This window comes from Lissotriton vulgaris, chromosome 9, assembly GCF_964263255.1.
Source record: "Lissotriton vulgaris chromosome 9, aLisVul1.2, whole genome shotgun sequence".
NCBI classification, from domain to species: Eukaryota; Metazoa; Chordata; class Amphibia; order Caudata; family Salamandridae; genus Lissotriton; species Lissotriton vulgaris.
Genome location: NC_141697.1, coordinates 539,832,340 through 539,856,818, shown reverse-complemented (window position 1 = coordinate 539,856,818; position 24,479 = coordinate 539,832,340). Strand labels below are relative to the sequence as shown.

Sequence of the window (24,479 nt, the reverse complement as noted above, 5' to 3'; positions counted from 1 at the left end):
AAGCTGGTGCATGATAGTCATTGAACTCAGGGTCCTAATGTTTAGAACCGAGAGCGCAAAGATCAGAGGGCGTTGGTGGTATAGTGGTGAGCATAGCTGCCTTCCAAGCAGTTGACCCGGGTTCGATTCCCGGCCAACGCAGTACAAATACTTATATATTCTGCAAGCAGGATATATTTTAAAGCAACATTTCACAAAATGGTAATATAATTAAGAGGTTAATCAGCCATTATATAAAAAATAAACAAATATGTAGGCAAGCATTTCGATCGCCCCTTCTGCTATATTCATTGTCCTAATATATGATAAGTTTCATAAAGCAGAGTCACCACTCACATGTACTGGTAAAAAAATATGTTACAGTGGCAGACAATGAAAGGGCTGAGGCCTGACCAGACATTTTAACTCCAGCATCTCTATGTTAAAAAGCATTTCCTAGGCAATATTTAGCCTCTGAAAAAAATATGCAAGATCCAGCAATAAATCTGGCAAAAGTCCCCAACATTTTGTGCATACTTGTGCCCTCACCTGAATGTAGCACCACCTTGTAGCCGTCGGAGGTAACTGCAGCTCACAAAATGTTTCATCAGAGGGCAAGTTTAGAGGAATCCAAAAGGCAGATGTCCATGGAAAGAGCCTCCGACTGCAGCAGGAAGTTTGGATGCTTCAAATTTGCATAGCTTCCAGTCCAACGTCCTCTCATGTACCGAACGCTCCCAAACGCTCTAAAGCCTTATACCGGCAAGCCCTCACCGGGTAGATCTCTGGCTCCCAGGTAAAGCCAAATACTGAGCATGCAAGCACTAGGATCACAGAGAGAGAGAGAGACAGAGAGCGTCGGAGAGCTGTTGTCTTGTTAAAGGCCTGAAACGGCTAGTGAATAAGAGGGTCTGGACTTTCAGTTGTGACTGATTGTGAGAGGGGAAGATAAAGATTTTCTGCACCCAGCATGCCTTGCGATATACTTAGGCAAATGAGGTGAGAGCCCGACCAATCCCACGTCACTTCTCTGAATGCCTCCTCATCTGCATAAACAGAACACTTTCACAAAGGAGCAGAGTGGCGCAGCGGAAGCGTGCTGGGCCCATAACCCAGAGGTCGATGGATCGAAACCATCCTCTGCTAATTTTGCTTGATTTTCCTTCCAAGGACCAAGCTGTCATTTCCACATAGCCAGAAAGGAAAAGTGCAAGCTTGTACCAGCTATGTGAGAAAAGACTTCTCAACTATTCGTGTCTGTGTAATACAAGAGTGATCGTGAAAGGTACAACCCTGTACTTTGAAAGTAAAGACACACAATTATAACCATAAATGACTGGTGGGAGCTTCACACAACTTTCTGGGCATGCTTTGAATTTCATTCTTCCCTTTTTGTTCTGCTCTTATCTATCTCCTGGGCATTTCATGGAATGTTCTCTTTCTCTTCCCTGCTTTGCTTCCCATGCTGCCTATATATGCTCATTTCTACTATTTGTACTGTTGCTTTTCATTTCTTCTCTTCTGCACAACTTTGTCCTTGGTTTCAATCCCCAGTTCCTTACCCTCTGCAAAAAACGTTCTACTGCTTCTCATGTTGGTATCTAAACCAAATGCACCATTGAAGCTGGTGCAAGATAGTCATTGATTTCTGCAACGTAATATTTAGAACCGAGAGCTAACACATCAGAGGGCGTTGGTGGTATAGTGGTGAGCATAGCTGCTTCCCAAGCAGTTGACCCGGGTTCGATTCCCGGCCAACGCACTGAAAATACTTATATATTCTGCAAGCAGGATATATTGTAATGCAACATGTCACAAAATGGAAATTTCACGAACAGATTAATCAGCCATATATAAAAAAATAAACAAATACGTGGGCAAACATCTCAATCGCACCTTCTGCTACATACATTGTCCTAATATATGATAAGTTTCATAAAGCAGAGTCACAACACACATGTGCTGGTAATAAATTTGTTACAGTGGGCAAACAATGGAAGGGCTGAGGCCCGACCAGACATTGTAACTCCAGCATCTCTATGTTAAAAAGCATTTCTAGGCAATATCTAGCCTCTGAAAAAATATGCAAGATCCACCGATAAATCTGGCAAAAGTCCCTAACATTTTGTGCATACTTGTGCTCTCACCTGAATGTAGCGCCACCTTGTAGCTGTCGAAGGAAACTGCTGCTCACAAAATGTTTTATCAGAAGGCAAGTTGAGAGGAATCCAAGAGTCAGATGTCCATGGAAAGAACCACTCACTGAAGCAGGAATGTTGGAGGCTTCATATTCGCATAGTTTCCTGTCCAACGTCCACTCACGTCCCGAACGCTCCCAAACGCTCAAAAGCCTCACACCGGGCAAGCCCTCACCGGGTATATCTCTGGCTCCAAGGTAAAGCCAAATCCTGAGCATGCTAGTGCTAGGATCACAGAGCGAGAGAGAGATGGTTCAAGAGCTACTGTCTTGATAAAGGCCTGAAACGGCTAGTGCCTAAGAGTGTCTGACTTTCAGTTATGACTGATTGTGAGAGGGGAAGATGAAGTTTTTCTGCACCCAGCATGCCTTGGGATATACTTATGCAAATGAGGTGAGAGCCAGACCAATCCCATGCTACTCTGCCTAATGCTCCTTATCTGCATAAAAAGAACACTTTCACAACAGAGCAAAGTGGCGCAGCGGAAGCGTGCTGGGCCCATAACCCAGAGGTCGATGGATCGAAACCATCCTCTGCTAATTTTGCTTGATTTTACTTCCAAGGACCAAGCTGTCATTTCCACGCTACCAGCAAGGAAAAGCGCAAGCTTGTGTCAGCTATGTGAGAAAAGACTTCTCAACTATCTGTGTCTGCTGAAATACAAGAGAGGGATCGTCAAAAGCTCCACACTGTACTTTGAAAGTAAAGGCACACAATAATAAGCATGAATGACTGGTGGGACCTTCAAACACTTTTATGTGGAGGCTTTGAATTTCATTCTTCCCTTTTTTGTTCTGCTCTTATCTATCTCCTGGGCATTTCATGGAATGTTCTCTATTTCTCTTCCCTGCTTTGCTTCCCATGCTGCCTCTATGTGTTCATATCTATTATTTGTATTGCTGCTTTCCATTCTTCTCTTCTGCACAGCTTTGTCCTTGGTTTCAATCCCAGTTCCTTACCCTCTACAAAAACTTTCTATTGCTTTTCATGTTGGTATCTAAACCAAATGCACCATTGAAGCTGGTGCATGATAGTCATTGAACTCAGGGTCCTAATGTTTAGAACCGAGAGCGCAAAGATCAGAGGGCGTTGGTGGTATAGTGGTGAGCATAGCTGCCTTCCAAGCAGTTGACCCGGGTTCGATTCCCGGCCAACGCAGTACAAATACTTATATATTCTGCAAGCAGGATATATTTTAAAGCAACATTTCACAAAATGGTAATATAATTAAGAGGTTAATCAGCCATTATATAAAAAATAAACAAATATGTAGGCAAGCATTTCGATCGCCCCTTCTGCTATATTCATTGTCCTAATATATGATAAGTTTCATAAAGCAGAGTCACCACTCACATGTACTGGTAAAAAAATATGTTACAGTGGCAGACAATGAAAGGGCTGAGGCCTGACCAGACATTTTAACTCCAGCATCTCTATGTTAAAAAGCATTTCCTAGGCAATATTTAGCCTCTGAAAAAAATATGCAAGATCCAGCAATAAATCTGGCAAAAGTCCCCAACATTTTGTGCATACTTGTGCCCTCACCTGAATGTAGCACCACCTTGTAGCCGTCGGAGGTAACTGCAGCTCACAAAATGTTTCATCAGAGGGCAAGTTTAGAGGAATCCAAAAGGCAGATGTCCATGGAAAGAGCCTCCGACTGCAGCAGGAAGTTTGGATGCTTCAAATTTGCATAGCTTCCAGTCCAACGTCCTCTCATGTACCGAACGCTCCCAAACGCTCTAAAGCCTTATACCCGGCAAGCCCTCACCGGGTAGATCTCTGGCTCCCAGGTAAAGCCAAATACTGAGCATGCAAGCACTAGGATCACAGAGAGAGAGAGAGAGACAGAGAGCGTCGGAGAGCTGTTGTCTTGTTAAAGGCCTGAAACGGCTAGTGCCTAAGAGGGTCTGGACTTTCAGTTGTGACTGATTGTGAGAGGGGAAGATAAAGATTTTCTGCACCCAGCATGCCTTGCGATATACTTAGGCAAATGAGGTGAGAGCCCGACCAATCCCACGTCACTTCTCTGAATGCCTCCTCATCTGCATAAAGAGAACACTTTCACAAAGGAGCAGAGTGGCGCAGCGGAAGCGTGCTGGGCCCATAACCCAGAGGTCGATGGATCGAAACCATCCTCTGCTAATTTTGCTTGATTTTCCTTCCAAGGACCAAGCTGTCATTTCCACATAGCCAGAAAGGAAAAGTGCAAGCTTGTGCCAGCTATGTGAGAAAAGACTTCTCAACTATTCGTGTCTGTGTAATACAAGAGTGATCGTGAAAGGTACAACCCTGTACTTTGAAAGTAAAGACACACAATTATAACCATAAATGACTGACTGGTGGGAGCTTCACACAACTTTCTGGGCATGCTTTGAATTTCATTCTTCCCTTTTTGTTCTGCTCTTATCTATCTCCTGGGCATTTCATGGAATGTTCTCTTTCTCTTCCCTGCTTTGCTTCCCATGCTGCCTATATATGCTCATTTCTACTATTTGTACTGTTGCTTTTCATTTCTTCTCTTCTGCACAACTTTGTCCTTGGTTTCAATCCCCAGTTCCTTACCCTCTGCAAAAAACGTTCTACTGCTTCTCATGTTGGTATCTAAACCAAATGCACCATTGAAGCTGGTGCAAGATAGTCATTGATTTCTGCAACGTAATATTTAGAACCGAGAGCTAACACATCAGAGGGCGTTGGTGGTATAGTGGTGAGCATAGCTGCTTCCCAAGCAGTTGACCCGGGTTCGATTCCCGGCCAACGCACTGAAAATACTTATATATTCTGCAAGCAGGATATATTGTAATGCAACATGTCACAAAATGGAAATTTCACGAACAGATTAATCAGCCATATATAAAAAAATAAACAAATACGTGGGCAAACATCTCAATCGCACCTTCTGCTACATACATTGTCCTAATATATGATAAGTTTCATAAAGCAGAGTCACAACACACATGTGCTGGTAATAAATTTGTTACAGTGGGCAAACAATGGAAGGGCTGAGGCCCGACCAGACATTGTAACTCCAGCATCTCTATGTTAAAAAGCATTTCTAGGCAATATCTAGCCTCTGAAAAAATATGCAAGATCCACCGATAAATCTGGCAAAAGTCCCTAACATTTTGTGCATACTTGTGCTCTCACCTGAATGTAGCGCCACCTTGTAGCTGTCGAAGGAAACTGCTGCTCACAAAATGTTTTATCAGAAGGCAAGTTGAGAGGAATCCAAGAGTCAGATGTCCATGGAAAGAACCACTCACTGAAGCAGGAATGTTGGAGGCTTCATATTCGCATAGTTTCCTGTCCAACGTCCACAACGCTCCCAAACGCTCAAAAGCCTCACACCGGGCAAGCCCTCACCGGGTATATCTCTGGCTCCAAGGTAAAGCCAAATCCTGAGCATGCTAGTGCTAGGATCACAGAGCGAGAGAGAGATGGTTCAAGAGCTACTGTCTTGATAAAGGCCTGAAACGGCTAGTGCCTAAGAGTGTCTGACTTTCAGTTATGACTGATTGTGAGAGGGGAAGATGAAGTTTTTCTGCACCCAGCATGCCTTGGGATATACTTATGCAAATGAGGTGAGAGCCAGACCAATCCCATGCTACTCTGCCTAATGCTCCTTATCTGCATAAAAAGAACACTTTCACAACAGAGCAAAGTGGCGCAGCGGAAGCGTGCTGGGCCCATAACCCAGAGGTCGATGGATCGAAACCATCCTCTGCTAATTTTGCTTGATTTTACTTCCAAGGACCAAGCTGTCATTTCCACGCTACCAGCAAGGAAAAGCGCAAGCTTGTGTCAGCTATGTGAGAAAAGACTTCTCAACTATCTGTGTCTGCTGAAATACAAGAGAGGGATCGTCAAAAGCTCCACACTGTACTTTGAAAGTAAAGGCACACAATAATAAGCATGAATGACTGGTGGGACCTTCAAACACTTTTATGTGGAGGCTTTGAATTTCATTCTTCCCTTTTTTGTTCTGCTCTTATCTATCTCCTGGGCATTTCATGGAATGTTCTCTATTTCTCTTCCCTGCTTTGCTTCCCATGCTGCCTCTATGTGTTCATATCTATTATTTGTATTGCTGCTTTCCATTCTTCTCTTCTGCACAGCTTTGTCCTTGGTTTCAATCCCAGTTCCTTACCCTCTACAAAAACTTTCTATTGCTTTTCATGTTGGTATCTAAACCAAATGCACCATTGAAGCTGGTGCATGATAGTCATTGAACTCAGGGTCCTAATGTTTAGAACCGAGAGCGCAAAGATCAGAGGGCGTTGGTGGTATAGTGGTGAGCATAGCTGCCTTCCAAGCAGTTGACCCGGGTTCGATTCCCGGCCAACGCAGTACAAATACTTATATATTCTGCAAGCAGGATATATTTTAAAGCAACATTTCACAAAATGGTAATATAATTAAGAGGTTAATCAGCCATTATATAAAAAATAAACAAATATGTAGGCAAGCATTTCGATCGCCCCTTCTGCTATATTCATTGTCCTAATATATGATAAGTTTCATAAAGCAGAGTCACCACTCACATGTACTGGTAAAAAAATATGTTACAGTGGCAGACAATGAAAGGGCTGAGGCCTGACCAGACATTTTAACTCCAGCATCTCTATGTTAAAAAGCATTTCCTAGGCAATATTTAGCCTCTGAAAAAAATATGCAAGATCCAGCAATAAATCTGGCAAAAGTCCCCAACATTTTGTGCATACTTGTGCCCTCACCTGAATGTAGCACCACCTTGTAGCCGTCGGAGGTAACTGCAGCTCACAAAATGTTTCATCAGAGGGCAAGTTTAGAGGAATCCAAAAGGCAGATGTCCATGGAAAGAGCCTCCGACTGCAGCAGGAAGTTTGGATGCTTCAAATTTGCATAGCTTCCAGTCCAACGTCCTCTCATGTACCGAATGCTCCCAAACGCTCTAAAGCCTTATACCCGGCAAGCCCTCACCGGGTAGATCTCTGGCTCCCAGGTAAAGCCAAATACTGAGCATGCAAGCACTAGGATCACAGAGAGAGAGAGAGAGACAGAGAGCGTCGGAGAGCTGTTGTCTTGTTAAAGGCCTGAAACGGCTAGTGCCCAAGAGGGTCTGGACTTTCAGTTGTGACTGATTGTGAGAGGGGAAGATAAAGATTTTCTGCACCCAGCATGCCTTGCGATATACTTAGGCAAATGAGGTGAGAGCCCGACCAATCCCACGTCACTTCTCTGAATGCCTCCTCATCTGCATAAAGAGAACACTTTCACAAAGGAGCAGAGTGGCGCAGCGGAAGCGTGCTGGGCCCATAACCCAGAGGTCGATGGATCGAAACCATCCTCTGCTAATTTTGCTTGATTTTCCTTCCAAGGACCAAGCTGTCATTTCCACATAGCCAGAAAGGAAAAGTGCAAGCTTGTGCCAGCTATGTGAGAAAAGACTTCTCAACTATTCGTGTCTGTGTAATACAAGAGTGATCGTGAAAGGTACAACCCTGTACTTTGAAAGTAAAGACACACAATTATAACCATAAATGACTGACTGGTGGGAGCTTCACACAACTTTCTGGGCATGCTTTGAATTTCATTCTTCCCTTTTTGTTCTGCTCTTATCTATCTCCTGGGCATTTCATGGAATGTTCTCTTTCTCTTCCCTGCTTTGCTTCCCATGCTGCCTATATATGCTCATTTCTACTATTTGTACTGTTGCTTTTCATTTCTTCTCTTCTGCACAACTTTGTCCTTGGTTTCAATCCCCAGTTCCTTACCCTCTGCAAAAAACGTTCTACTGCTTCTCATGTTGGTATCTAAACCAAATGCACCATTGAAGCTGGTGCAAGATAGTCATTGATTTCTGCAACGTAATATTTAGAACCGAGAGCTAACACATCAGAGGGCGTTGGTGGTATAGTGGTGAGCATAGCTGCTTCCCAAGCAGTTGACCCGGGTTCGATTCCCGGCCAACGCACTGAAAATACTTATATATTCTGCAAGCAGGATATATTGTAATGCAACATGTCACAAAATGGAAATTTCACGAACAGATTAATCAGCCATATATAAAAAAATAAACAAATACGTGGGCAAACATCTCAATCGCACCTTCTGCTACATACATTGTCCTAATATATGATAAGTTTCATAAAGCAGAGTCACAACACACATGTGCTGGTAATAAATTTGTTACAGTGGGCAAACAATGGAAGGGCTGAGGCCCGACCAGACATTGTAACTCCAGCATCTCTATGTTAAAAAGCATTTCTAGGCAATATCTAGCCTCTGAAAAAATATGCAAGATCCACCGATAAATCTGGCAAAAGTCCCTAACATTTTGTGCATACTTGTGCTCTCACCTGAATGTAGCGCCACCTTGTAGCTGTCGAAGGAAACTGCTGCTCACAAAATGTTTTATCAGAAGGCAAGTTGAGAGGAATCCAAGAGTCAGATGTCCATGGAAAGAACCACTCACTGAAGCAGGAATGTTGGAGGCTTCATATTCGCATAGTTTCCTGTCCAACGTCCACTCACGTCCCGAACGCTCCCAAACGCTCAAAAGCCTCACACCGGGCAAGCCCTCACCGGGTATATCTCTGGCTCCAAGGTAAAGCCAAATCCTGAGCATGCTAGTGCTAGGATCACAGAGCGAGAGAGAGATGGTTCAAGAGCTACTGTCTTGATAAAGGCCTGAAACGGCTAGTGCCTAAGAGTGTCTGACTTTCAGTTATGACTGATTGTGAGAGGGGAAGATGAAGTTTTTCTGCACCCAGCATGCCTTGGGATATACTTATGCAAATGAGGTGAGAGCCAGACCAATCCCATGCTACTCTGCCTAATGCTCCTTATCTGCATAAAAAGAACACTTTCACAACAGAGCAAAGTGGCGCAGCGGAAGCGTGCTGGGCCCATAACCCAGAGGTCGATGGATCGAAACCATCCTCTGCTAATTTTGCTTGATTTTACTTCCAAGGACCAAGCTGTCATTTCCACGCTACCAGCAAGGAAAAGCGCAAGCTTGTGTCAGCTATGTGAGAAAAGACTTCTCAACTATCTGTGTCTGCTGAAATACAAGAGAGGGATCGTCAAAAGCTCCACACTGTACTTTGAAAGTAAAGGCACACAATAATAAGCATGAATGACTGGTGGGACCTTCAAACACTTTTATGTGGAGGCTTTGAATTTCATTCTTCCCTTTTTTGTTCTGCTCTTATCTATCTCCTGGGCATTTCATGGAATGTTCTCTATTTCTCTTCCCTGCTTTGCTTCCCATGCTGCCTCTATGTGTTCATATCTATTATTTGTATTGCTGCTTTCCATTCTTCTCTTCTGCACAGCTTTGTCCTTGGTTTCAATCCCAGTTCCTTACCCTCTACAAAAACTTTCTATTGCTTTTCATGTTGGTATCTAAACCAAATGCACCATTGAAGCTGGTGCATGATAGTCATTGAACTCAGGGTCCTAATGTTTAGAACCGAGAGCGCAAAGATCAGAGGGCGTTGGTGGTATAGTGGTGAGCATAGCTGCCTTCCAAGCAGTTGACCCGGGTTCGATTCCCGGCCAACGCAGTACAAATACTTATATATTCTGCAAGCAGGATATATTTTAAAGCAACATTTCACAAAATGGTAATATAATTAAGAGGTTAATCAGCCATTATATAAAAAATAAACAAATATGTAGGCAAGCATTTCGATCGCCCCTTCTGCTATATTCATTGTCCTAATATATGATAAGTTTCATAAAGCAGAGTCACCACTCACATGTACTGGTAAAAAAATATGTTACAGTGGCAGACAATGAAAGGGCTGAGGCCTGACCAGACATTTTAACTCCAGCATCTCTATGTTAAAAAGCATTTCCTAGGCAATATTTAGCCTCTGAAAAAAATATGCAAGATCCAGCAATAAATCTGGCAAAAGTCCCCAACATTTTGTGCATACTTGTGCCCTCACCTGAATGTAGCACCACCTTGTAGCCGTCGGAGGTAACTGCAGCTCACAAAATGTTTCATCAGAGGGCAAGTTTAGAGGAATCCAAAAGGCAGATGTCCATGGAAAGAGCCTCCGACTGCAGCAGGAAGTTTGGATGCTTCAAATTTGCATAGCTTCCAGTCCAACGTCCTCTCATGTACCGAACGCTCCCAAACGCTCTAAAGCCTTATACCCGGCAAGCATTCACCGGGTAGATCTCTGGCTCCCAGGTAAAGCCAAATACTGAGCATGCAAGCACTAGGATCACAGAGAGAGAGAGAGAGACAGAGAGCGTCGGAGAGCTGTTGTCTTGTTAAAGGCCTGAAACGGCTAGTGCCTAAGAGGGTCTGGACTTTCAGTTGTGACTGATTGTGAGAGGGGAAGATAAAGATTTTCTGCACCCAGCATGCCTTGCGATATACTTAGGCAAATGAGGTGAGAGCCCGACCAATCCCACGTCACTTCTCTGAATGCCTCCTCATCTGCATAAAGAGAACACTTTCACAAAGGAGCAGAGTGGCGCAGCGGAAGCGTGCTGGGCCCATAACCCAGAGGTCGATGGATCGAAACCATCCTCTGCTAATTTTGCTTGATTTTCCTTCCAAGGACCAAGCTGTCATTTCCACATAGCCAGAAAGGAAAAGTGCAAGCTTGTGCCAGCTATGTGAGAAAAGACTTCTCAACTATTCGTGTCTGTGTAATACAAGAGTGATCGTGAAAGGTACAACCCTGTACTTTGAAAGTAAAGACACACAATTATAACCATAAATGACTGACTGGTGGGAGCTTCACACAACTTTCTGGGCATGCTTTGAATTTCATTCTTCCCTTTTTGTTCTGCTCTTATCTATCTCCTGGGCATTTCATGGAATGTTCTCTTTCTCTTCCCTGCTTTGCTTCCCATGCTGCCTATATATGCTCATTTCTACTATTTGTACTGTTGCTTTTCATTTCTTCTCTTCTGCACAACTTTGTCCTTGGTTTCAATCCCCAGTTCCTTACCCTCTGCAAAAAACGTTCTACTGCTTCTCATGTTGGTATCTAAACCAAATGCACCATTGAAGCTGGTGCAAGATAGTCATTGATTTCTGCAACGTAATATTTAGAACCGAGAGCTAACACATCAGAGGGCGTTGGTGGTATAGTGGTGAGCATAGCTGCTTCCCAAGCAGTTGACCCGGGTTCGATTCCCGGCCAACGCACTGAAAATACTTATATATTCTGCAAGCAGGATATATTGTAATGCAACATGTCACAAAATGGAAATTTCACGAACAGATTAATCAGCCATATATAAAAAAATAAACAAATACGTGGGCAAACATCTCAATCGCACCTTCTGCTACATACATTGTCCTAATATATGATAAGTTTCATAAAGCAGAGTCACAACACACATGTGCTGGTAATAAATTTGTTACAGTGGGCAAACAATGGAAGGGCTGAGGCCCGACCAGACATTGTAACTCCAGCATCTCTATGTTAAAAAGCATTTCTAGGCAATATCTAGCCTCTGAAAAAATATGCAAGATCCACCGATAAATCTGGCAAAAGTCCCTAACATTTTGTGCATACTTGTGCTCTCACCTGAATGTAGCGCCACCTTGTAGCTGTCGAAGGAAACTGCTGCTCACAAAATGTTTTATCAGAAGGCAAGTTGAGAGGAATCCAAGAGTCAGATGTCCATGGAAAGAACCACTCACTGAAGCAGGAATGTTGGAGGCTTCATATTCGCATAGTTTCCTGTCCAACGTCCACTCACGTCCCGAACGCTCCCAAACGCTCAAAAGCCTCACACCGGGCAAGCCCTCACCGGGTATATCTCTGGCTCCAAGGTAAAGCCAAATCCTGAGCATGCTAGTGCTAGGATCACAGAGCGAGAGAGAGATGGTTCAAGAGCTACTGTCTTGATAAAGGCCTGAAACGGCTAGTGCCTAAGAGTGTCTGACTTTCAGTTATGACTGATTGTGAGAGGGGAAGATGAAGTTTTTCTGCACCCAGCATGCCTTGGGATATACTTATGCAAATGAGGTGAGAGCCAGACCAATCCCATGCTACTCTGCCTAATGCTCCTTATCTGCATAAAAAGAACACTTTCACAACAGAGCAAAGTGGCGCAGCGGAAGCGTGCTGGGCCCATAACCCAGAGGTCGATGGATCGAAACCATCCTCTGCTAATTTTGCTTGATTTTACTTCCAAGGACCAAGCTGTCATTTCCACGCTACCAGCAAGGAAAAGCGCAAGCTTGTGTCAGCTATGTGAGAAAAGACTTCTCAACTATCTGTGTCTGCTGAAATACAAGAGAGGGATCGTCAAAAGCTCCACACTGTACTTTGAAAGTAAAGGCACACAATAATAAGCATGAATGACTGGTGGGACCTTCAAACACTTTTATGTGGAGGCTTTGAATTTCATTCTTCCCTTTTTTGTTCTGCTCTTATCTATCTCCTGGGCATTTCATGGAATGTTCTCTATTTCTCTTCCCTGCTTTGCTTCCCATGCTGCCTCTATGTGTTCATATCTATTATTTGTATTGCTGCTTTCCATTCTTCTCTTCTGCACAGCTTTGTCCTTGGTTTCAATCCCAGTTCCTTACCCTCTACAAAAACTTTCTATTGCTTTTCATGTTGGTATCTAAACCAAATGCACCATTGAAGCTGGTGCATGATAGTCATTGAACTCAGGGTCCTAATGTTTAGAACCGAGAGCGCAAAGATCAGAGGGCGTTGGTGGTATAGTGGTGAGCATAGCTGCCTTCCAAGCAGTTGACCCGGGTTCGATTCCCGGCCAACGCAGTACAAATACTTATATATTCTGCAAGCAGGATATATTTTAAAGCAACATTTCACAAAATGGTAATATAATTAAGAGGTTAATCAGCCATTATATAAAAAATAAACAAATATGTAGGCAAGCATTTCGATCGCCCCTTCTGCTATATTCATTGTCCTAATATATGATAAGTTTCATAAAGCAGAGTCACCACTCACATGTACTGGTAAAAAAATATGTTACAGTGGCAGACAATGAAAGGGCTGAGGCCTGACCAGACATTTTAACTCCAGCATCTCTATGTTAAAAAGCATTTCCTAGGCAATATTTAGCCTCTGAAAAAAATATGCAAGATCCAGCAATAAATCTGGCAAAAGTCCCCAACATTTTGTGCATACTTGTGCCCTCACCTGAATGTAGCACCACCTTGTAGCCGTCGGAGGTAACTGCAGCTCACAAAATGTTTCATCAGAGGGCAAGTTTAGAGGAATCCAAAAGGCAGATGTCCATGGAAAGAGCCTCCGACTGCAGCAGGAAGTTTGGATGCTTCAAATTTGCATAGCTTCCAGTCCAACGTCCTCTCATGTACCGAATGCTCCCAAACGCTCTAAAGCCTTATACCCGGCAAGCCCTCACCGGGTAGATCTCTGGCTCCCAGGTAAAGCCAAATACTGAGCATGCAAGCACTAGGATCACAGAGAGAGAGAGAGAGACAGAGAGCGTCGGAGAGCTGTTGTCTTGTTAAAGGCCTGAAACGGCTAGTGCCCAAGAGGGTCTGGACTTTCAGTTGTGACTGATTGTGAGAGGGGAAGATAAAGATTTTCTGCACCCAGCATGCCTTGCGATATACTTAGGCAAATGAGGTGAGAGCCCGACCAATCCCACGTCACTTCTCTGAATGCCTCCTCATCTGCATAAAGAGAACACTTTCACAAAGGAGCAGAGTGGCGCAGCGGAAGCGTGCTGGGCCCATAACCCAGAGGTCGATGGATCGAAACCATCCTCTGCTAATTTTGCTTGATTTTCCTTCCAAGGACCAAGCTGTCATTTCCACATAGCCAGAAAGGAAAAGTGCAAGCTTGTGCCAGCTATGTGAGAAAAGACTTCTCAACTATTCGTGTCTGTGTAATACAAGAGTGATCGTGAAAGGTACAACCCTGTACTTTGAAAGTAAAGACACACAATTATAACCATAAATGACTGACTGGTGGGAGCTTCACACAACTTTCTGGGCATGCTTTGAATTTCATTCTTCCCTTTTTGTTCTGCTCTTATCTATCTCCTGGGCATTTCATGGAATGTTCTCTTTCTCTTCCCTGCTTTGCTTCCCATGCTGCCTATATATGCTCATTTCTACTATTTGTACTGTTGCTTTTCATTTCTTCTCTTCTGCACAACTTTGTCCTTGGTTTCAATCCCCAGTTCCTTACCCTCTGCAAAAAACGTTCTACTGCTTCTCATGTTGGTATCTAAACCAAATGCACCATTGAAGCTGGTGCAAGATAGTCATTGATTTCTGCAACGTAATATTTAGAACCGAGAGCTAACACATCAGAGGGCGTTGGTGGTATAGTGGTGAGCATAGCTGCTTCCCAAGCAGTTGACCCGGGTTCGATTCCCGGCCAACGCACTGAAAATACTTATATATTCTGCAAGCAGGATATATTGTAATGCAACATGTCACAAAATGGAAATTTCACGAACAGATTAATCAGCCATATATAAAAAAATAAACAAATACGTGGGCAAACATCTCAATCGCACCTTCTGCTACATACATTGTCCTAATATATGATAAGTTTCATAAAGCAGAGTCACAACACACATGTGCTGGTAATAAATTTGTTACAGTGGGCAAACAATGGAAGGGCTGAGGCCCGACCAGACATTGTAACTCCAGCATCTCTATGTTAAAAAGCATTTCTAGGCAATATCTAGCCTCTGAAAAAATATGCAAGATCCACCGATAAATCTGGCAAAAGTCCCTAACATTTTGTGCATACTTGTGCTCTCACCTGAATGTAGCGCCACCTTGTAGCTGTCGAAGGAAACTGCTGCTCACAAAATGTTTTATCAGAAGGCAAGTTGAGAGGAATCCAAGAGTCAGATGTCCATGGAAAGAACCACTCACTGAAGCAGGAATGTTGGAGGCTTCATATTCGCATAGTTTCCTGTCCAACGTCCACTCACGTCCCGAACGCTCCCAAACGCTCAAAAGCCTCACACCGGGCAAGCCCTCACCGGGTATATCTCTGGCTCCAAGGTAAAGCCAAATCCTGAGCATGCTAGTGCTAGGATCACAGAGCGAGAGAGAGATGGTTCAAGAGCTACTGTCTTGATAAAGGCCTGAAACGGCTAGTGCCTAAGAGTGTCTGACTTTCAGTTATGACTGATTGTGAGAGGGGAAGATGAAGTTTTTCTGCACCCAGCATGCCTTGGGATATACTTATGCAAATGAGGTGAGAGCCAGACCAATCCCATGCTACTCTGCCTAATGCTCCTTATCTGCATAAAAAGAACACTTTCACAACAGAGCAAAGTGGCGCAGCGGAAGCGTGCTGGGCCCATAACCCAGAGGTCGATGGATCGAAACCATCCTCTGCTAATTTTGCTTGATTTTACTTCCAAGGACCAAGCTGTCATTTCCACGCTACCAGCAAGGAAAAGCGCAAGCTTGTGTCAGCTATGTGAGAAAAGACTTCTCAACTATCTGTGTCTGCTGAAATACAAGAGAGGGATCGTCAAAAGCTCCACACTGTACTTTGAAAGTAAAGGCACACAATAATAAGCATGAATGACTGGTGGGACCTTCAAACACTTTTATGTGGAGGCTTTGAATTTCATTCTTCCCTTTTTTGTTCTGCTCTTATCTATCTCCTGGGCATTTCATGGAATGTTCTCTATTTCTCTTCCCTGCTTTGCTTCCCATGCTGCCTCTATGTGTTCATATCTATTATTTGTATTGCTGCTTTCCATTCTTCTCTTCTGCACAGCTTTGTCCTTGGTTTCAATCCCAGTTCCTTACCCTCTACAAAAACTTTCTATTGCTTTTCATGTTGGTATCTAAACCAAATGCACCATTGAAGCTGGTGCATGATAGTCATTGAACTCAGGGTCCTAATGTTTAGAACCGAGAGCGCAAAGATCAGAGGGCGTTGGTGGTATAGTGGTGAGCATAGCTGCCTTCCAAGCAGTTGACCCGGGTTCGATTCCCGGCCAACGCAGTACAAATACTTATATATTCTGCAAGCAGGATATATTTTAAAGCAACATTTCACAAAATGGTAATATAATTAAGAGGTTAATCAGCCATTGTATAAAAAATAAACAAATATGTAGGCAAGCATTTCGATCGCCCCTTCTGCTATATTCATTGTCCTAATATATGATAAGTTTCATAAAGCAGAGTCACCACTCACATGTACTGGTAAAAAAATATGTTACAGTGGGCAGACAATGAAAGGGCTGAGGCCCGACCAGACATTTTAACTCCAGCATCTCTATGTTAAAAAGCATTTCCTAGGCAATATTTAGCCTCTGAAAAAAATATGCAAGATCCAGCAATAAATCTGGCAAAAGTCCCCAACATTTTGTGCATACTTGTGCCCTCACCTGAATGTAGCACCACCTTGTAGCCGTCGGAGGTAACTGCAGCTCACAAAATGTTTCATCAGAGGGCAAGTTTAGAGGAATCCAAAAGGCAGATGTCCATGGAAAGAGCCTCCGACTGCAGCAGGAAGTTTGGATGCTTCAAATTTGCATAGCTTCCAGTCCAACGTCCTCTCATGTACCGAACGCTCCCAAACGCTCTAAAGCCTTATACCGGCAAGCCCTCACCGGGTAGATCTCTGGCTCCCAGGTAAAGCCAAATACTGAGCATGCAAGCACTAGGATCACAGAGAGAGAGAGAGAGACAGAGAGCGTCGGAGAGCTGTTGTCTTGTTAAAGGCCTGAAACGGCTAGTGCCTAAGAGGGTCTGGACTTTCAGTTGTGACTGATTGTGAGAGGGGAAGATAAAGATTTTCTGCACCCAGCATGCCTTGCGATATACTTAGGCAAATGAGGTGAGAGCCCGACCAATCCCACGTCACTTCTCTGAATGCCTCCTCATCTGCATAAAGAGAACACTTTCACAAAGGAGCAGAGTGGCGCAGCGGAAGCGTGCTGGGCCCATAACCCAGAGGTCGATGGATCGAAACCATCCTCTGCTAATTTTGCTTGATTTTCCTTCCAAGGACCAAGCTGTCATTTCCACATAGCCAGAAAGGAAAAGTGCAAGCTTGTGCCAGCTATGTGAGAAAAGACTTCTCAACTATTCGTGTCTGTGTAATACAAGAGTGATCGTGAAAGGTACAACCCTGTACTTTGAAAGTAAAGACACACAATTATAACCATAAATGACTGACTGGTGGGAGCTTCACACAACTTTCTGGGCATGCTTTGAATTTCATTCTTCCCTTTTTGTTCTGCTCTTATCTATCTCCTGGGCATTTCATGGAATGTTCTCTTTCTCTTCCCTGCTTTGCTTCCCATGCTGCCTATATATGCTCATTTCTACTATTTGTACTGTTGCTTTTCATTTCTTCTCTTCTGCACAACTTTGTCCTTGGTTTCAATCCCCAGTTCCTTACCCTCTGCAAAAAACGTTCTACTGCTTCTCATGTTGGTATCTAAACCAAATGCACCATTGAAGCTGGTGCAAGATAGTCATTGATTTCTGCAACGTAATATTTAGAACCGAGAGCTAACACATCAGAGGGCGTTGGTGGTATAGTGGTGAGCATAGCTGCTTCCCAAGCAGTTGACCCGGGTTCGATTCCCGGCCAACGCACTGAAAATACTTATATATTCTGCAAGCAGGATATATTGTAATGCAACATGTCACAAAATGGAAATTTCACGAACAGATTAATCAGCCATATATAAAAAAATAAACAAATACGTGGGCAAACATCTCAATCGCACCTTCTGCTACATACATTGTCCTAATATATGATAAGTTTCATAAAGCAGAGTCACAACACACATGTGCTGGTAATAAATTTGTTACAGTGGGCAAACAATGGAAGGGCTGAGGCCCGACCAGACATTGTAACTCCAGCATCTCTATGTTAAAAAGCATTTCTAGGCAATATCTAGCCTCTGAAGAAATATGCAAGATCCACCGATAAATCTGGCAAAAGTCCCTAACATTTTGTGCATACTTGTGCTCTCACCTGAATGTAGCGCCACCTTGTAGCTGTCGAAGGAAACTGCTGCTCACAAAATGTTTTATCAGAAGGCAAGTTGAGAGGAATCCAAGAGTCAGATGTCCATGGAAAGAACCACTCACTGAAGCAGGAATGTTGGAGGCTTCATATTCGCATAGTTTCCTGTCCAACGTCCACAACGCTCCCAAACGCTCAAAAGCCTCACACCGGGCAAGCCCTCACCGGGTATATCTCTGGCTCCAAGGTAAAGCCAAATCCTGAGCATGCTAGTGCTAGGATCACAGAGCGAGAGAGAGATGGTTCAAGAGCTACTGTCTTGATAAAGGCCTGAAACGGCTAGTGCCTAAGAGTGTCTGACTTTCAGTTATGACTGATTGTGAGAGGGGAAGATGAAGTTTTTCTGCACCCAGCATGCCTTGGGATATACTTATGCAAATGAGGTGAGAGCCAGACCAATCCCATGCTACTCTGCCTAATGCTCCTTATCTGCATAAAAAGAACACTTTCACAACAGAGCAAAGTGGCGCAGCGGAAGCGTGCTGGGCCCATAACCCAGAGGTCGATGGATCGAAACCATCCTCTGCTAATTTTGCTTGATTTTACTTCCAAGGACCAAGCTGTCATTTCCACGCTACCAGCAAGGAAAAGCGCAAGCTTGTGTCAGCTATGTGAGAAAAGACTTCTCAACTATCTGTGTCTGCTGAAATACAAGAGAGGGATCGTCAAAAGCTCCACACTGTACTTTGAAAGTAAAGGCACACAATAATAAGCATGAATGACTGGTGGGACCTTCAAACACTTTTATGTGGAGGCTTTGAATTTCATTCTTCCCTTTTTTGTTCTGCTCTTATCTATCTCCTGGGCATTTCATGGAATGTTCTCTATTTCTCTTCCCTGCTTTGCTTCCCATGCTGCCTCTATGCGTTCATATCTATTATTTGTATTGCTGCTTTCCATTCTTCTCTTCTGCACAGCTTTGTCCTTGGTTTCAATCCCAGTTCCTTACCCTCTACAAAAACTTTCTATTGCTTTTCATGTTGGTATCTAAACCAAATGCACCATTGAAGCTGGTGCATGATAGTCATTGAACTCAGGGTCCTAATGTTTAGAACCGAGAGCGCAAAGATCAGAGGGCGTTGGTGGTATAGTGGTGAGCATAGCTGCCTTCCAAGCAGTTGACCCGGGTTCGATTCCCGGCCAACGCAGTACAAATACTTATATATTCTGCAAGCAGGATATATTTTAAAGCAACATTTCACAAAATGGTAATATAATTAAGAGGTTAATCAGCCATTATATAAAAAATAAACAAATATGTAGGCAAGCATTTCGATCGCCCCTTCTGCTATATTCATTGTCCTAATATATGATAAGTTTCATAAAGCAGAGTCACCACTCACATGTACTGGTAAAAAAATATGTTACAGTGGCAGACAATGAAAGGGCTGAGGCCTGACCAGACATTTTAACTCCAGCATCTCTATGTTAAAAAGCATTTCCTAGGCAATATTTAGCCTCTGAAAAAAATATGCAAGATCCAGCAATAAATCTGGCAAAAGTCCCCAACATTTTGTGCATACTTGTGCCCTCACCTGAATGTAGCACCACCTTGTAGCCGTCGGAGGTAACTGCAGCTCACAAAATGTTTCATCAGAGGGCAAGTTTAGAGGAATCCAAAAGGCAGATGTCCATGGAAAGAGCCTCCGACTGCAGCAGGAAGTTTGGATGCTTCAAATTTGCATAGCTTCCAGTCCAACGTCCTCTCATGTACCGAACGCTCCCAAACGCTCTAAAGCCTTATACCGGCAAGCCCTCACCGGGTAGATCTCTGGCTCCCAGGTAAAGCCAAATACTGAGCATGCAAGCACTAGGATCACAGAGAGAGAGAGAGAGACAGAGAGCGTCGGAGAGCTGTTGTCTTGTTAAAGGCCTGAAACGGCTAGTGCCTAAGAGGGTCTGGACTTTCAGTTGTGACTGATTGTGAGAGGGGAAGATAAAGATTTTCTGCACCCAGCATGCCTTGCGATATACTTAGGCAAATGAGGTGAGAGCCCGACCAATCCCACGTCACTTCTCTGAATGCCTCCTCATCTGCATAAAGAGAACACTTTCACAAAGGAGCAGAGTGGCGCAGCGGAAGCGTGCTGGGCCCATAACCCAGAGGTCGATGGATCGAAACCATCCTCTGCTAATTTTGCTTGATTTTCCTTCCAAGGACCAAGCTGTCATTTCCACATAGCCAGAAAGGAAAAGTGCAAGCTTGTGCCAGCTATGTGAGAAAAGACTTCTCAACTATTCGTGTCTGTGTAATACAAGAGTGATCGTGAAAGGTACAACCCTGTACTTTGAAAGTAAAGACACACAATTATAACCATAAATGACTGACTGGTGGGAGCTTCACACAACTTTCTGGGCATGCTTTGAATTTCATTCTTCCCTTTTTGTTCTGCTCTTATCTATCTCCTGGGCATTTCATGGAATGTTCTCTTTCTCTTCCCTGCTTTGCTTCCCATGCTGCCTATATATGCTCATTTCTACTATTTGTACTGTTGCTTTTCATTTCTTCTCTTCTGCACAACTTTGTCCTTGGTTTCAATCCCCAGTTCCTTACCCTCTGCAAAAAACGTTCTACTGCTTCTCATGTTGGTATCTAAACCAAATGCACCATTGAAGCTGGTGCAAGATAGTCATTGATTTCTGCAACGTAATATTTAGAACCGAGAGCTAACACATCAGAGGGCGTTGGTGGTATAGTGGTGAGCATAGCTGCTTCCCAAGCAGTTGACCCGGGTTCGATTCCCGGCCAACGCACTGAAAATACTTATATATTCTGCAAGCAGGATATATTGTAATGCAACATGTCACAAAATGGAAATTTCACGAACAGATTAATCAGCCATATATAAAAAAATAAACAAATACGTGGGCAAACATCTCAATCGCACCTTCTGCTACATACATTGTCCTAATATATGATAAGTTTCATAAAGCAGAGTCACAACACACATGTGCTGGTAATAAATTTGTTACAGTGGGCAAACAATGGAAGGGCTGAGGCCCGACCAGACATTGTAACTCCAGCATCTCTATGTTAAAAAGCATTTCTAGGCAATATCTAGCCTCTGAAAAAATATGCAAGATCCACCGATAAATCTGGCAAAAGTCCCTAACATTTTGTGCATACTTGTGCTCTCACCTGAATGTAGCGCCACCTTGTAGCTGTCGAAGGAAACTGCTGCTCACAAAATGTTTTATCAGAAGGCAAGTTGAGAGGAATCCAAGAGTCAGATGTCCATGGAAAGAACCACTCACTGAAGCAGGAATGTTGGAGGCTTCATATTCGCATAGTTTCCTGTCCAACGTCCACAACGCTCCCAAACGCTCAAAAGCCTCACACCGGGCAAGCCCTCACCGGGTATATCTCTGGCTCCAAGGTAAAGCCAAATCCTGAGCATGCTAGTGCTAGGATCACAGAGCGAGAGAGAGATGGTTCAAGAGCTACTGTCTTGATAAAGGCCTGAAACGGCTAGTGCCTAAGAGTGTCTGACTTTCAGTTATGACTGATTGTGAGAGGGGAAGATGAAGTTTTTCTGCACCCAGCATGCCTTGGGATATACTTATGCAAATGAGGTGAGAGCCAGACCAATCCCATGCTACTCTGCCTAATGCTCCTTATCTGCATAAAAAGAACACTTTCACAACAGAGCAAAGTGGCGCAGCGGAAGCGTGCTGGGCCCATAACCCAGAGGTCGATGGATCGAAACCATCCTCTGCTAATTTTGCTTGATTTTACTTCCAAGGACCAAGCTGTCATTTCCACGCTACCAGCAAGGAAAAGCGCAAGCTTGTGTCAGCTATGTGAGAAAAGACTTCTCAACTATCTGTGTCTGCTGAAATACAAGAGAGGGATCGTCAAAAGCTCCACACTGTACTTTGAAAGTAAAGGCACACAATAATAAGCATGAATGACTGGTGGGACCTTCAAACACTTTTATGTGGAGGCTTTGAATTTCATTCTTCCCTTTTTTGTTCTGCTCTTATCTATCTCCTGGGCATTTCATGGAATGTTCTCTATTTCTCTTCCCTGCTTTGCTTCCCATGCTGCCTCTATGTGTTCATATCTATTATTTGTATTGCTGCTTTCCATTCTTCTCTTCTGCACAGCTTTGTCCTTGGTTTCAATCCCCAGTTCCTTACCCTCTGCAAAAAACGTTCTACTGCTTCTCATGTTGGTATCTAAACCAAATGCACCATTGAAGCTGGTGCAAGATAGTCATTGATTTCTGCAACGTAATATTTAGAACCGAGAGCTAACACATCAGAGGGCGTTGGTGGTATAGTGGTGAGCATAGCTGCTTCCCAAGCAGTTGACCCGGGTTCGATTCCCGGCCAACGCACTGAAAATACTTATATATTCTGCAAGCAGGATATATTGTAATGCAACATGTCACAAAATGGAAATTTCACGAACAGATTAATCAGCCATATATAAAAAAATAAACAAATACGTGGGCAAACATCTCAATCGCACCTTCTGCTACATACATTGTCCTAATATATGATAAGTTTCATAAAGCAGAGTCACAACACACATGTGCTGGTAATAAATTTGTTACAGTGGGCAAACAATGGAAGGGCTGAGGCCCGACCAGACATTGTAACTCCAGCATCTCTATGTTAAAAAGCATTTCTAGGCAATATCTAGCCTCTGAAAAAATATGCAAGATCCACCGATAAATCTGGCAAAAGTCCCTAACATTTTGTGCATACTTGTGCTCTCACCTGAATGTAGCGCCACCTTGTAGCTGTCGAAGGAAACTGCTGCTCACAAAATGTTTTATCAGAAGGCAAGTTGAGAGGAATCCAAGAGTCAGATGTCCATGGAAAGAACCACTCACTGAAGCAGGAATGTTGGAGGCTTCATATTCGCATAGTTTCCTGTCCAACGTCCACAACGCTCCCAAACGCTCAAAAGCCTCACACCGGGCAAGCCCTCACCGGGTATATCTCTGGCTCCAAGGTAAAGCCAAATCCTGAGCATGCTAGTGCTAGGATCACAGAGCGAGAGAGAGATGGTTCAAGAGCTACTGTCTTGATAAAGGCCTGAAACGGCTAGTGCCTAAGAGTGTCTGACTTTCAGTTATGACTGATTGTGAGAGGGGAAGATGAAGTTTTTCTGCACCCAGCATGCCTTGGGATATACTTATGCAAATGAGGTGAGAGCCAGACCAATCCCATGCTACTCTGCCTAATGCTCCTTATCTGCATAAAAAGAACACTTTCACAACAGAGCAAAGTGGCGCAGCGGAAGCGTGCTGGGCCCATAACCCAGAGGTCGATGGATCGAAACCATCCTCTGCTAATTTTGCTTGATTTTACTTCCAAGGACCAAGCTGTCATTTCCACGCTACCAGCAAGGAAAAGCGCAAGCTTGTGTCAGCTATGTGAGAAAAGACTTCTCAACTATCTGTGTCTGCTGAAATACAAGAGAGGGATCGTCAAAAGCTCCACACTGTACTTTGAAAGTAAAGGCACACAATAATAAGCATGAATGACTGGTGGGACCTTCAAACACTTTTATGTGGAGGCTTTGAATTTCATTCTTCCCTTTTTTGTTCTGCTCTTATCTATCTCCTGGGCATTTCATGGAATGTTCTCTATTTCTCTTCCCTGCTTTGCTTCCCATGCTGCCTCTATGTGTTCATATCTATTATTTGTATTGCTGCTTTCCATTCTTCTCTTCTGCACAGCTTTGTCCTTGGTTTCAATCCCAGTTCCTTACCCTCTACAAAAACTTTCTATTGCTTTTCATGTTGGTATCTAAACCAAATGCACCATTGAAGCTGGTGCATGATAGTCATTGAACTCAGGGTCCTAATGTTTAGAACCGAGAGCGCAAAGATCAGAGGGCGTTGGTGGTATAGTGGTGAGCATAGCTGCCTTCCAAGCAGTTGACCCGGGTTCGATTCCCGGCCAACGCAGTACAAATACTTATATATTCTGCAAGCAGGATATATTTTAAAGCAACATTTCACAAAATGGTAATATAATTAAGAGGTTAATCAGCCATTATATAAAAAATAAACAAATATGTAGGCAAGCATTTCGATCGCCCCTTCTGCTATATTCATTGTCCTAATATATGATAAGTTTCATAAAGCAGAGTCACCACTCACATGTACTGGTAAAAAAATATGTTACAGTGGCAGACAATGAAAGGGCTGAGGCCTGACCAGACATTTTAACTCCAGCATCTCTATGTTAAAAAGCATTTCCTAGGCAATATTTAGCCTCTGAAAAAAATATGCAAGATCCAGCAATAAATCTGGCAAAAGTCCCCAACATTTTGTGCATACTTGTGCCC

The 24,479-nt window shown here is 43.5% G+C and overlaps 16 non-coding genes across 16 annotated transcripts; all 16 read left to right on the top strand.

Annotated features, from left to right (window-relative positions):
- Positions 1-69: 69 nt before the first annotated feature.
- Positions 70-141, top strand: TRNAG-UCC (transfer RNA glycine (anticodon UCC)). The gene has a single exon. It is a non-coding gene; the product is annotated as a tRNA-Gly (tRNA).
- A 1,528-nt stretch (positions 142-1,669) lies between these two features.
- Positions 1,670-1,741, top strand: TRNAG-CCC (transfer RNA glycine (anticodon CCC)). The gene has a single exon. It is a non-coding gene; the product is annotated as a tRNA-Gly (tRNA).
- Positions 1,742-3,263: 1,522 nt separating this feature from the next.
- Positions 3,264-3,335, top strand: TRNAG-UCC (transfer RNA glycine (anticodon UCC)). The gene has a single exon. It is a non-coding gene; the product is annotated as a tRNA-Gly (tRNA).
- A 1,535-nt stretch (positions 3,336-4,870) lies between these two features.
- On the top strand, positions 4,871-4,942 carry TRNAG-CCC (transfer RNA glycine (anticodon CCC)). Its single transcript has one exon. It is a non-coding gene; the product is annotated as a tRNA-Gly (tRNA).
- A 1,512-nt stretch (positions 4,943-6,454) lies between these two features.
- On the top strand, positions 6,455-6,526 carry TRNAG-UCC (transfer RNA glycine (anticodon UCC)). Its single transcript has one exon. It is a non-coding gene; the product is annotated as a tRNA-Gly (tRNA).
- Positions 6,527-8,061: 1,535 nt separating this feature from the next.
- Positions 8,062-8,133, top strand: TRNAG-CCC (transfer RNA glycine (anticodon CCC)). The gene has a single exon. It is a non-coding gene; the product is annotated as a tRNA-Gly (tRNA).
- A 1,522-nt stretch (positions 8,134-9,655) lies between these two features.
- TRNAG-UCC (transfer RNA glycine (anticodon UCC)) lies at positions 9,656-9,727 on the top strand. Its single transcript has one exon. It is a non-coding gene; the product is annotated as a tRNA-Gly (tRNA).
- Positions 9,728-11,262: 1,535 nt separating this feature from the next.
- Positions 11,263-11,334, top strand: TRNAG-CCC (transfer RNA glycine (anticodon CCC)). Its single transcript has one exon. It is a non-coding gene; the product is annotated as a tRNA-Gly (tRNA).
- Positions 11,335-12,856: 1,522 nt separating this feature from the next.
- On the top strand, positions 12,857-12,928 carry TRNAG-UCC (transfer RNA glycine (anticodon UCC)). Its single transcript has one exon. It is a non-coding gene; the product is annotated as a tRNA-Gly (tRNA).
- Positions 12,929-14,463: 1,535 nt separating this feature from the next.
- Positions 14,464-14,535, top strand: TRNAG-CCC (transfer RNA glycine (anticodon CCC)). Its single transcript has one exon. It is a non-coding gene; the product is annotated as a tRNA-Gly (tRNA).
- Positions 14,536-16,057: 1,522 nt separating this feature from the next.
- Positions 16,058-16,129, top strand: TRNAG-UCC (transfer RNA glycine (anticodon UCC)). Its single transcript has one exon. It is a non-coding gene; the product is annotated as a tRNA-Gly (tRNA).
- Positions 16,130-17,664: 1,535 nt separating this feature from the next.
- On the top strand, positions 17,665-17,736 carry TRNAG-CCC (transfer RNA glycine (anticodon CCC)). The gene has a single exon. It is a non-coding gene; the product is annotated as a tRNA-Gly (tRNA).
- A 1,512-nt stretch (positions 17,737-19,248) lies between these two features.
- On the top strand, positions 19,249-19,320 carry TRNAG-UCC (transfer RNA glycine (anticodon UCC)). Its single transcript has one exon. It is a non-coding gene; the product is annotated as a tRNA-Gly (tRNA).
- Positions 19,321-20,854: 1,534 nt separating this feature from the next.
- TRNAG-CCC (transfer RNA glycine (anticodon CCC)) lies at positions 20,855-20,926 on the top strand. The gene has a single exon. It is a non-coding gene; the product is annotated as a tRNA-Gly (tRNA).
- Positions 20,927-22,440: 1,514 nt separating this feature from the next.
- TRNAG-CCC (transfer RNA glycine (anticodon CCC)) lies at positions 22,441-22,512 on the top strand. The gene has a single exon. It is a non-coding gene; the product is annotated as a tRNA-Gly (tRNA).
- A 1,512-nt stretch (positions 22,513-24,024) lies between these two features.
- Positions 24,025-24,096, top strand: TRNAG-UCC (transfer RNA glycine (anticodon UCC)). Its single transcript has one exon. It is a non-coding gene; the product is annotated as a tRNA-Gly (tRNA).
- The last annotated feature ends 383 nt before the right edge of the window (positions 24,097-24,479 follow it).